This window comes from Melospiza melodia, unplaced genomic scaffold (assembly GCF_035770615.1).
Source record: "Melospiza melodia melodia isolate bMelMel2 unplaced genomic scaffold, bMelMel2.pri scaffold_18, whole genome shotgun sequence".
Taxonomy (NCBI): Eukaryota; Metazoa; Chordata; class Aves; order Passeriformes; family Passerellidae; genus Melospiza; species Melospiza melodia.
Window position 1 is genome coordinate 16,240,598 of NW_026948525.1, and position 12,206 is coordinate 16,252,803.

Genomic DNA, 12,206 nt, shown 5'->3' on the forward strand with positions numbered 1-12,206 from the left:
TCTAAGCCTGTTCAATTTTAAGTTTCTCAACATTTGCAGGAGCACAGAAACAGAAGAAGACACAAAAAGAGAGAAAGGCAAAAAAGATCCAGAGAAGCACATACACAGGTACCAGCTCCTGGATTCCAGCACTAAGATGGAAATTACAAGAGGAGGTTGGGCCAAGATGTGTGCTTGCCTTGTGGTCAGCCTTCAATACCCCTTGGTCTTCCTGGGCCCTTCCCCCAGGTGGGACTTGGGCTCATTTGGTCCCTCAGGAGCTGGGCTGGGGCTGCAGAGGTGGCTGTGGAGCATTGCCTGTGCTGTGCCAGGGACTGGCAGACACTGCTGGGCTGGCATAGAGGCTCTGGAGGGATTGGGGTTCCAGGGCAGGGCAAGGTTGGACCTGCACCTTCCTCCCCTACACATGAAGTGTTTCAAGCCAACAATCTCCTCCAGTCTATCAGAATAGGGAATGTTGGAGGTGAAATCCCAATTCTGGCCATGGGTGCCTAGAGGTGAAGGACAGTTCTTTTCCATAGGAAGGAAAGCACAGAGCCTAATGTTTGAAAAGCAGGTGAGAGACTGACTAGGCCAAGGCCAGCCAGACTTGTCAGGAATGGCAGATTTTGTCTGGGAGCAGTCTTTGGATTATGGGAATTTTGGAGGTGGAAGCCCAGTCTTGGCCATAGGCACCTGGAGAAGCAGGACAGTTCTTTTCCATGGGAAGGAAAGCATGGAGCCTTCCCCAGTGGTTTGAGGAGAGATGGGAAGTGACCCTTGTGAAACCACTGCAAGACAGACTTCTGGCAATATTCCTATCGGAACAATCACTGGATATAAGGAAATTAGGAGGTGAAATCCCAATTCTGGTCATGGGTGCTTGGAGGAGGAGAGATCATTTCCATAGGAAGGAAAACATGGAGCCCCAGTGTTTCAGCAGCAGAAGAGAAGAGACCCTCAACATGCTAAGGTCAGCTGGACCAGTCAGATGGTCCCTGGGAGGCCAAACCAGCCAGAGCTGTTCTGTGTTCCCTTGCTTTTATGGGGCCCCACAGTGCCATAATGGTGACTTGTTTCCAAGGGGTCCAGCAGTGTCACAATAGTCCCTAGGTTTCATAAGGCCCTGCAGTATCACAATGGTCTCCATGATTCCATGAGTCCCCTCAGTGTCACAATGGGTCCCTGGTTCCATGAGGCTGTGAAGTGTCTTAATGGTCTTCCCATGGTTTCATGAGGCCCTGCAATGTCATAATGGACCTTTGGCTCCATGGAGTCTCGCAGTGTCACAATGGCCCCTTGGTCCCATGACACCCCAAAGTGTCACAATAGTCTCCATGGTGCCATGAGGCCCCACAGTGTCACAATGGACCCTTGGTTTGATGGGGCCACACCGTGTCACAATGATCTCTACACTCCATGGAGCCACACAGTGTCAGTACAGTCCCCTTGGTTCCATGAGGCCCAGCAATGTCACAGTGGTCTCCATGATTCCATGAGGCCCTACAGTGTCACAATGGTCCCTTGGTCTCACAGGGCCCCAGTGTCACAATGCTCCCTTGGTTCCATGGGCCCTGTGCTGCTGCATTCCCCCCTCCCCTTCTCAGGCCGCCCTGCCAGCTGAGAAATGCTCCTTGGGCCTTGGCCTTGGCCAACAGCCCCTGGGCTCAGCTCCTCTGCAGCTCATCACAAACACTGTCTGCTCCAGGCACTGCTGCTTCCCAACCAGCTCCTGCTTTCTGTAGGAACAGCTCTGGGAACTGTTTTGGTTCCCTCAGTGGCACAACATCCCTGTTCTCACAATGCCAAAGAAAGCTGTTGATGCCAAGTGCGGCCAGGATGAACCATTGCCGGGACTGAAGCCCCTCTCCTGGGGCCCTGCAAACAGCGCTCCAAAAGGAGCCCTTGGAGCTCTCCTGGGCCAGTGACTCCCTCTGAGTGGGGCCTCTCCCAGCCGGGAACTCTCCCGTTTGCTGCACTCAGGGATCCTGAACAACGACGGAGCCTGGGCCGATCCCCCCACTCCTCCAGGCTCAACCCTTCACCCTCTGGGGAGATGCCAAAGGATCCACAGGGAGCATTCCCTGCCCTCAGGGGAATTGCTCACAGCTTCCTTGCACTGACTCTTTGTGTCTGTGTGCACACAGGAGTGCCTGTGCTGGGGAAATGTAGCAGAAATGCTGCTCTCTGCGGGGTTGGAGTGCCTTGGATAGCTGAGTCAGTCAGATATCCAGATATCAGTAAGTAAGGTTAAGTCACAAGTTCTAAGCTAAATTAAATGCTGCTAAGAGTTGTTCTTTTGCTAAATTGTTACATTTATTTAAGTTATTGGTTAAGTTAAATATTGTTAAGTGTTATTCCTCTGTTAAATTGCTAAGACATAGGTTATAAGTAATGTTAAAAAGTGTTAAGTGCTGTTGTTTTGCTAAACTTTGATGTTTAAGGTATTGGTCACATTTAAGGTGTAATTTAAGTCCTGTTAAGTGTGAGGCCTGTTAAGCCTTTAGGCCATATTCCTTTTATCCTTACCCTCACTTGTGTCACACACACACACAGGGACATTTCTCAGTTAATTTCTGGGTTGATTCCCTGGATTCTGTTTGGTTTTGTTGTTGCTTTGTTTCCTTGGTGTGCCTGAAGTGTCCAGTCAGGAGCAGAGGGACTCTTGCCAAGGAACTTTGTGCTGCTGTCCCTTAATATTAAATCTGGTTTTTTTTGATCCCTTGCCAGGGATTTTTTCAGCGCTCTGGCCGCTCTGGCACCAGGAACCAGCAGCCACCGGCACTCCCAGGGCCAAAGGCCAGGTCAGCCAGACAGAAAGGGGCAGGGCTGGGCACTGTTTCCATGGCAACCGGCACTGGGGGGACACCTGGGTCACCTGGCCTGGCAGTTGCCATGGAAACCCCCGGCAGGGACTGAGGGCACAGCCCCTGGCACTGAGACACTGCTGGGCCAGGTGCTGACCACAGCGCTGAGCACGCAGAGATGGTTTTGTTCTTGCTGAGCTGCAGCACAGCCAAGGCCTGTCCTGCCCCTCGTCCAGCCACGCTGGGGAGGGGCTGGGGCTGTGGGGGAGCTGGGCAGGGGACACAGCCAGGACAGGGGACCCCAACTGACCCCGGGCATAGCCCAGACCAGAGCACATCATGCTCAGGGTATGAAGGGGGGAACAAGGAGGAAGGGGGGAATTTTGGAGTGAGGGCTTTTGCCTTCCCAGGGAACACTTAGGCAAGAGGGGGCCCTGTTTCACCAGTGGGCAGGGTCACTACCAAAGACACAGACACCAACTTAAGGCATTGTGTCATTTATATCATGCACAGCTGCAGAGATTTACAAAAGGACAAGCTCAGCAAAGCACATCATCATTAGCAAAGAATTACAAAAGAAGCTCAGCAATCCATCATAACTCATTATTACATTTTGATGACCAATCCCTTGGTCAAACACTAGAGGTGTTTGTGGCAGACAAAGATTCTGGCTGACTATCAAGGTACACCTTACAGACATCAGTAGTACTTTAGTGACACAATTCTTCATTCGTTTTTCTCAATGTAGTTCCAATTAGGAACAAGAATCCTGTTGTCCATGGAGCTGGCACCTTTTTAATTCCGGAATAATGCCTCCAGGCTCTTTGCTGTTCAGCTTTCCCATGCTGTCTGTGGCTAACAAGGCTTGGGGGGCCCTTTCCCCTCTGGCTGGAAGGGGCCAGGTCCCAGTCCCTGAGGGGCACCCAGGCTCCTGGATGGAATTCCTGTGCAAGTCCCCCAGTGTCACAGCAGCCTTCCCATGGAGCCCCGTGGATCAGAGCATGTTCCAAAGGGGCCCTTGGGGCAAACAGGGAGATCTGGTCTGGCAGGATGTGTAAAACAATCTCCTGGCAGATCTACTTGTTCTCACACAGAATCCTTGGCTGCAGGGACACATTCCCATTGTTCCTGCCCAGGGTTCAGGACTCAGAGTTGTCTTTCCTAGGAGCTGCTCCTTCAGCTGCCTCGGGAGGGCCATTTGGCCTCCGGACCCACACTCCGGCTCCATTATTAGGGCTGCTGCATCTAAACCCTTTTGTCTCCACAAATGTTGGTGACTGGAGCTGGATCTCATTTTTTCACAATCGTTCTCAAAATTCCAATATCAATAATTGTGCTACCCTGTCATGGGGTTGAATAATCCAATCTTGTTCATTATTGTTTGACAGAATTACTGTAATTTCTCCTGGATATTCTGCATCGATTCCTCCTGCCATGACAGGAACACTTTGCAAGGCCAAGCTGCAAGGGAGCAGTTACCAAAGCAAAGTGTCCTGGAGGAATCTGAATTCCAGTTTCAGAACTGATAGCTCTCATTTGCTTTGAATTTATCCTAATGAATTCCAATGCATGAAGGCCCAGCCCTGCAGCCTCTGGGCTGGCCCTGCCAGGGGCCATCACAGCTAGAACAATTTCCCAGGCAGCCAAACTCTCACTGCCCATGGTTGGATTTGCAAATTGGGGGCAGCCGTGCACAGCCAGGGGGTTTCCATTTCCCCAGTGGGCCATTGTGAAGGGCATGGAGCACATCTGGGAGATGGGTTCTCCATGGGCAAAGTTTCCCATCTCCTCATTTTACCAACTGTTCTTTTAACAACCCCTTCACCCACACAGCCAATCCTGCAGCTTGTGGATAGTGTGGTACATGAAAAACCCTGCAGGCAAAATCACTGTATTTTTCACAGGAACAGACAAAGCACTCTGCATCACAGTATCAGCACATCCTGTAAAAATCGCCAATTTCATCTCTTTCTCCTTTTTCATTGTATACAATCTCACAAAGTTGACCACTGACATTAGGGTCCTGGCCAATCCTGTTCTGTAGGGTATTTAGTGTTACATCCCTGAGCAGCCAAAGATACCAAATTAGTATTGTCAGCATATCACATTATTATTGTCAATATTTCACATTATTCTTATTTTACATGTACATATTGATATAGAAATGTAGATATAGATATGTAGATATAGAAATAGACATATATAAAAATCTATAAATATAAACATGAAGGTCTTATTATCCTATAAATACGTATATACTTATTTATTATATTGATATTTCACTTGCACAAGTGCATCTGAGCTCAAGATTAAAACCTTCTTCTGTTGCTCCATGTGGTAGCATTCCAACAATAATTGCTCCTCCTGAAGGTGCTGTTTCCTATGTGCTCTCAGCAAATCCAGCTTTGTCTGCCCAAACTCACAAGGTCTTTTCCTTTTCCATATGCAATTTTTGGATGCATTTGAAGACATCCAGGGGTGCAGCTTCTTTTACCCGATTGCCCCACTGCTCCCATGGGGCTCCGACCTCAGCTCACTCCAGAGCCAGGGAACTCCAGGGAAAGGCTTCCCAGCTGGGAATTTCTGATGGCACTGATTCCTCAAATTTAAATTGAACAAGTGAAATTTTGTTGGCATCTGGCCAGACTGTGCCAGTTTTGTTTTGCCAGTGGGCAGGGTCAGCACCAAAGACACAGACACCAGCTGAATGAATCAGTGTCATTTCCTGCAGTTCAGAGCAGCAAAGAATCACAAAAGGAGCAGCTCAGCAATGCACCCAACCATCCCCACCAAAGACTGCCTGCAGTGATTAAGAAAGATCCAGCAGCATTTACCCTCAGCCTTTACCATCCCCACCAAAGATTGCCTGCAGTGATTAAGAAAGATCCAGCAGCATTTACCCTCAGCCTTTACCATCCCCCAGACCCACACAGCAGCTGGGGAAGCTGTCACAGCCAAGGGCTGCAGAGCCACTCCTGGGCACTCGGAATTCCTGCAGGTGCCTCCAGCCCCAGGTGAGGCTCCAACCCCGCTGGGTGAGGGCCCAGCTCTGACAGTGCTGAATGAAAAAACTGACGGCACTGCTAGTGTGGCAACATCTGCTTTCATCCTCCCCTTGGGTCCCTCCCAAAGCCTGGCCAGGGCGCAAGGAGGAACCAAGGGAGGTAACTTTGACCATTCAGCCCCAAACAGGGCCAGATGTCAGATTTCATGGCCTTGTCTGGCTTCTAAATACACAAAGGTCAATACATGTCCCACTAATGAGTGGCTACATCTATTACAGGGCCTAATAACCATGCATATTTCATCAGGGAGCAGATACAAAGATAACGTTTGCTTGGAAGGTTCATCCAGAGGCCACCTTTGGCTCAGGGCCTGCTGTCCAGGCCTCACTCAGGGCTGGTGTCCAGGCCTTGGCACTTCAGGGATGTGGTTTAGTGCTGGGCTTGGCACTGCTGGGTGAGCGGCTGCACTGGCTGAGCTCAGAGGGCTTTTCCAACGGAAAGGATTTTGTGATTCCATGATTCTATCAACTGCATTCAGCTGGGGCTATTTTAGCAGCATTCCTTTGCTCCAAAAGTTCCCTCTTGCCCAGCTCCTGTGGCCTGAGGCTTCAGCTCCTTCAGCTCCGGGTGCTGAGCTGCTCATGCTGAACGAGATGACTTGGAGAGAAGAACACAGTCCATGCAATTCCTTCTGGGACACGGAGAGGGGAGGCTGTGCAAACAGGAGCATTGTTTGCTGTGGCCTCCTCTCTGCCCTTCACGCCTTTCAGCGCTTTGAACCAGCCAAGAGCTTTCTCCAAGAGTGCAATGGAGCAGCTGCTCCTGCTCCCAGGCCTGGCTCTCTCCAGTCTCTGCCCTTGCCTGGTTCTGTCCCTCTTGCTGTGCCCTCCGTTCCCCCAGGGCTCGCCAGGACTGTGGCACTGGCACAGATCCAGTGCTCCAGACCCTCCTTTCTGTGCCCTTGCAGCTGCCTGGGCACAGCAGCCTTTTCCATCTGGAAGCTCCCCATGCACAGGGAATGCCCAGCTCCGTTCCTTGCACAGCCTCCAGGAGCCCAGGGCTGCCATCTCCAGTCCCTGCTGCCACTGGGGGCTCCCAGGTGCCTCAGGCTGCTGTGACACCGCTGCACACGGGAGGGAAGAGGGGCAGGGGCTGTGCTCAAAGTCAGCTCCATCTGCTGCTGCTGCTGCTGTGGGGTCATTTGTGCAGCCCTGGCCCAGAGTCAGGGATCAGATCCTGCCAGTCTCTTCCAGCCCTGGCTGCTCAGAGTTTGGGCCTTGGAGCCTCAGGTGGCCAAAGGCAGCTGCTGCTGGTCCCTCTGTGTGCCCGTGTTCAGCAGTGCTGCTCCATCAGTCTGTGCCCAGCAACGGGGAAAAGCCTCAGCCCTGCAGGGCCAGGAGCTGCCGGGCTCTGCCTGAGCAGCTCAGCCAGCAGGAAGGGAGCTGCTTCACACAGGAACCAGGAGCAAACGACACTCCTTTTATAGGACATGTTTTCTACTGAAAGGAAAAAGTAATCAAAAACTATATAAAATGTGAAAGATAAAAACAAAACCCAAGTGTGCAGTGAAAAATCTTCTCTAACTTTGAATTAAGAGGCAACTGATCTTTTGAAAGAAAACTCAGTTATTTACTTTGTAAATGTGCTGATGGCATGGATCCATCGTACTGACTTCAGCAGTCTTTTCAAAAAGTTTTTGGGGATTGTTTCCAATATTGTTATTTTAAATTGTGGTTGAGGCAAGGCTATGTGCCCTTCCAGCTCCAAGCAGGACTGGGAATGGAAACTCTGTCAAAGCCCAAATCCTTTAGAAGATGACCTTCCTTCTCAGCCTGGGAATGGGCTGCACATTCCCTTTGAAACTGTCAGGGATCTCTTAGAGTCACAAAGTCCGACTGACAGCTTTTTGCTCTGGTGTGGAAGTGCAGAAGGGCAATTCTCCATCCACCAGCTCCAGACTGCACTGCCTCAGGAGCACGGCCCACTCGCCAGCTTTGGCCCACTCATGGCACTTTTAGAGGAGGAAGAAAGTGCAATTGCACAATTCCAGCCAATCAAGAAGGAAGAGTGGGAGAGACAAAACACCCTGTGCAGATCCAGGCATTCAGCTGGGACTGTGGAGATTTTGGGTCCTTGCCAGTTGGATGTGTGTCCCCAGCTGCAATCTCTGGGCCTGCAGCAGAGTCTCACTCACCTGCCAAAGCAGAAAGCTCAGGCACTGTGCTCGCAAGGGGCTCGTCTGTTGCAGAGCTGTCAGAGCAATGTGAGGGCAGAGCCAGCCCAGCTGGGCCCAGGGCTGAGCCCAGCAGAGCCCTGGCAGAGCCCAGAGCAGCCTCAGCACCCGCAGAGCCCGGCTGCAAGGAGAGAAAGCAGAAACCGCCCGTCAGCTGAGGGCTCCTGTGCCCTTGTGCCAAGGCCTGCGGTGCCCAGGCCATGCTGACTGTGCCCAGAGCTGTGCCCAGGGCTGCCCATCCCTGCTGCCTTTGGCAGCAGAGCAGGAGGGCAGGACATGTGCCCAGCCTGCAGCCAGCCACGGCACATCCAGCCCTCAGCAGCTGCCCAGAGTAAAAAAGCAGCTGGGCAACTGACTGAAGAATTAATTGCATCTGCCCCAGCTAAGGCGGAACCTTTGGTGCCCAGCTGTGCCATGCCCAGATCTGGGAGCAACCCCCTGCCTGTGGACTCACCTGCAAATTGGACCTGGAGCCTGGCTTTGAAGAAGTTGCCAGAATCCAAGTCCATCATCTTCAGCTGGCCAGGCCAAGGAAGAGATTGTCATCCTTGAGGTTGTCCTTGGTGTCTCCAGCACCAGCCCCACTTGGAACAGCTTCTCCAGGGGCTCCTTTCCCTTCCCTGGGGTCAGACCAGGCTTTCAGGGCTCTGCCCAGGGCCCCAGCCATCCATGAACCATACAAACAAAACCGCGGGGATGGTGGCCACCAGTGCTTGTCACACTGGGTCTCCAGCTCAGCTCCAGCCCAAGAGCTGCATGTTCCCTTCTGCTGACCCCTGCTCAGAGCTACAGGCAGGACAAAACCAGCCTGGTTTGCTTTGCCACTGATTGCCAAGAGATGCGTGGTGCTGGTACCTGCCAGGCCCCTGGATCCAACTGTGCACGTTGATTTCTTCAGTCTTCTAGGGCAGGGAAACACCCTTCACCCAAGGATGACAGAAAAGCTCTTCTAAGGATGGCCTGTCTGAGGGTTGCATGGACAAACACCTCTTAATAACATCTTGGCACTCTGGGGAGAGAAACCAGAAATCACCAGTCAGTTGGAGAAGTTGCCCTCCTGTTCCCATGCCCAGGTCATGCTGGGTGTGACCAGAGCTGGGCCTAAACTTCCCCATGGATGCTCTGTTTGAAGGACAGCAGGAGAGCAGGACATGTGCCTGCTCAGCAGCTGCCAGAGTGGTTTGCCCATGAGCCTGCTGCTGTCTCCCAGCACTGGCATTGCCCCCGTGCCCAGAGATTAGGATCCACCTTGAGAGAGCCATCGTGGGAACAAGATCCGCCCCCGGATGATCTCCTGGCCCCTCCTGAACGGGTGCTTCCCCATGACCAGGTGGCACAGCAGGAGGCCCAGGGACCAGATCGTGGCTGCCTCGCCGTGGTAGCGTTGGTGCTGGATCCACTCTGGTGGGCTGTAGGACAGGGTTCCTGTGGAACACAGACACAGCTCAGCAGGGGGATGCTGCTGCTCCCAGAGCCCGGCCCCAGCATCCCTGGGCATGTGGGGGCTGCCCCAGAGGCACACGGGGTGAGTGCTGCCCTCTCGCCAGCACCTGGGACTTGTGCACAAACTCGCGGCTGGAAAAGAAGCCACTGGTGCTGGAAGAGGGCAGCAGAATCCCTGGGAAAGCCCAACCATGACACACAAACGAAAAACCCACCCAGTAGTGGAGAAAACCCACTCTCCTCCCCACCTGCACGGCCCCCAAAAATGTTAATAAGCCAAGGCGGACAAGGAGAGCGGAGCAGTCCAGCCCTTCCTCACCTGCACACCAAACCATCTGGGGCACGCGGTCAGGCCTCCCTCTCTGCTGCCCCCATGGGGGTTTGTGTTGGGCTGGCTGCCCCAGCTCCAGCCCCAGCCCAGGGCACAGTGGGTGCTGAAGGCTGTCAGCAGGGCTGGGAGCTGGCTGCCCTCACACCCCACCCAAATCAACTCGGCTCTAGCATCAATCCCATCCCGGCTGCAATAGGGGGAAGCCCCAGTGCTGCACCCAGGCTGGGCCACGAGATGCCCAGGAGCATCCCCTGCGAGGGCTCACCTGCAAATTGGGTGTAGGCTGTGTCTTGGAGGAAGGCGCCACAGCCAAAGTCAATCAGTTTCAGCTGCCCGCTGGCCAGGTCGACCAGGACATTCTCGGGCTTGATGTCCCGGTGCAGGACCCCGCAGCTGGTGCAGTGCCGCACGGCCTCCAGCACCTGGCGGAACAGCCCCCGCGCCTCCTCCTCCGGCAGGAACCCCCGCTCCGCCAGGAAACCCGAGAGCTCCTGGCACCGCTCCGGACGCTCCAGCACCAGCAGGAAGCTGTCGGGGAGCTCAAGCCACTCCAGGAGCTGAATGACACCGCCACAGCCACAGGACACCCTGGCCAGCAGCACGATCTCCAGGGGTGCGCTGGTGCCGTCGGGCTGCGGGAGGAGCACGACGCCGTCAGTGGGGCCGAGGCCGTGCCGGGGCTCTGGGAGCCCTCAGCCAGCCCGGGATGCTCTGCATGCTCCGCTCAACCCACGCCCGCTCTCCCCGCAGGGCTCACGGCGGCTCCCACCGTGCCGGGCCCCGGCTCCTCGCCGCCCGGCACGGCCCGGCTGCTGCCGCTGGCCCCGCTCACTCACCAGCTCGCCCCAGTGCCGGATGCGATCCCTCGGCACGCGTTTGATGGCCACCTGCGAGCGAGGGAGAGCAGCGGGCTGAGCTCGACGCCCGTCCCGTCGCGCCCCGACCTTCTCCTCCTCCTCCCTCCTCCGCCCCCTCCGCCTGCTCCCGCCTTCGGCCCCGCCGCTCACCGGGACGCCGTCCGAGAGCCGCGTGGCTGCGAAGACGCTGCCGAAGCCGCCGCGTCCCAGCAGCGATCCCAGCCGGTACCGCTCCTGCAGGGCCTCCTGCGCTTCCCCTGCGGGCGGGACGCGGCTGTCAGCGCTCGGCCCGGGGCCAGCAACGGCCCCCGAGCGCCCCTCACCCGCCCCGGGCCCGGCATCCCCACCCGCCCCGGGCCCCGGCGGCTTGGGGCCGGAGGCCGCGCTGCCGAGCGGCGGAGCTCGGGCCGGGGAAGCCGCAGCGGAAGCGGCGGGAGCGGCCGCGCCGCGTGTGTCCTCCGCAGGCCCCGGGAGGAGCCGGGGCCGGGGTCGGGACTGGAGCCTGCGTCGGGTCCGGGGCCGGGGCCGGGCTCGGGCCAGGCGGAGCCGAAGGGCGGCGATGCCGCCTCCGCACCACGCACTGATGCCCGCCCAGCAGCGCCACCGCCTGCACGGCCAGAGCCGGGCGGAGGCGAGACCGCGGCGGGACGGCCGGGGCCGGGCACGGGGCAGCCCCGCCCGGGGCCGGGGGCGGGCCGGGGGCATGGCCCGGCCCGGCAGGGGAGAGGGAGACGGGGAGAGGAGAGGGACGCCGGGCAAGGGACCCCGAGAGAAGGGTGCCCGACAGCGGGAAAGGGAGAGAAAGAGAAAGAAAAAGAGAAAGAAAGAAAGAAAGAGAGAAAGAGTGTTCGAAAGTATCTGTTTGCTGCTGCTGCCACTGCTGCCGCCGCTGCTGCCGCCGCCGCTGCTGCTGCCGCTGCTGCAACTGAGGCACCGGGGCCGTTCGTCCCCGTGTCCGTTCCCCGCTCACCCCACGAGCCCCACGTTCGAGCCCCGCGCGCCCCGGGGACAGCCCTTCCGTCTGTCCAAACACGGGAACTCTGCAGCGCTGAGCCCGGATGCAGAGCCCTGACTCCTGCGCACTGGCACAGCGATCCCCTCGCTTGCTGCTGTGCATTGTCCTTGCTGAGGGGCAAACACTGTCGGTCCACCTTCCCTTGGGGTAGGATTCCTAACTGACCCCAGCACTGCACTCACACCTCCAGCGTTACTTTCCTGTAAAAACAGAGGAAGGAAAACTCTGTGTGGCTCATGATATTTTACAGTGTCTAAAAATCTGTAAGTCACCGATCTTAGAGGTGAGGTGCATCTGGAATTACTGGGATGGAGAAGTAGTGCAACATGGAAAAGGGGAGCACAGAAATTAATAGAGGAAAACATCATGGATTGTTTCTTTCATTTTCATTTCACATCTGGAAAGCTGTTTGAGTTTTCCAGGAATCTTCTCTTGTCTGCTCTTCCCAAAAATCTCTCATGGAGAACAAGGTCAAGCTTCTGTCACAAGATTTGCTACCAGGAAATTATGCCACTGGTGCAGTTTTCATTGTGACT

At 55.4% G+C, this 12,206-nt stretch overlaps 1 pseudogene; it reads right to left on the minus strand.

Moving 5' to 3' along the window:
- Positions 1 to 8,474: 8,474 nt before the first annotated feature.
- Positions 8,475 to 10,904, minus strand: LOC134433396 (serine/threonine-protein kinase pim-1-like; annotated as a pseudogene).
- Between the last annotated feature and the right edge of the window lie 1,302 nt (positions 10,905 to 12,206).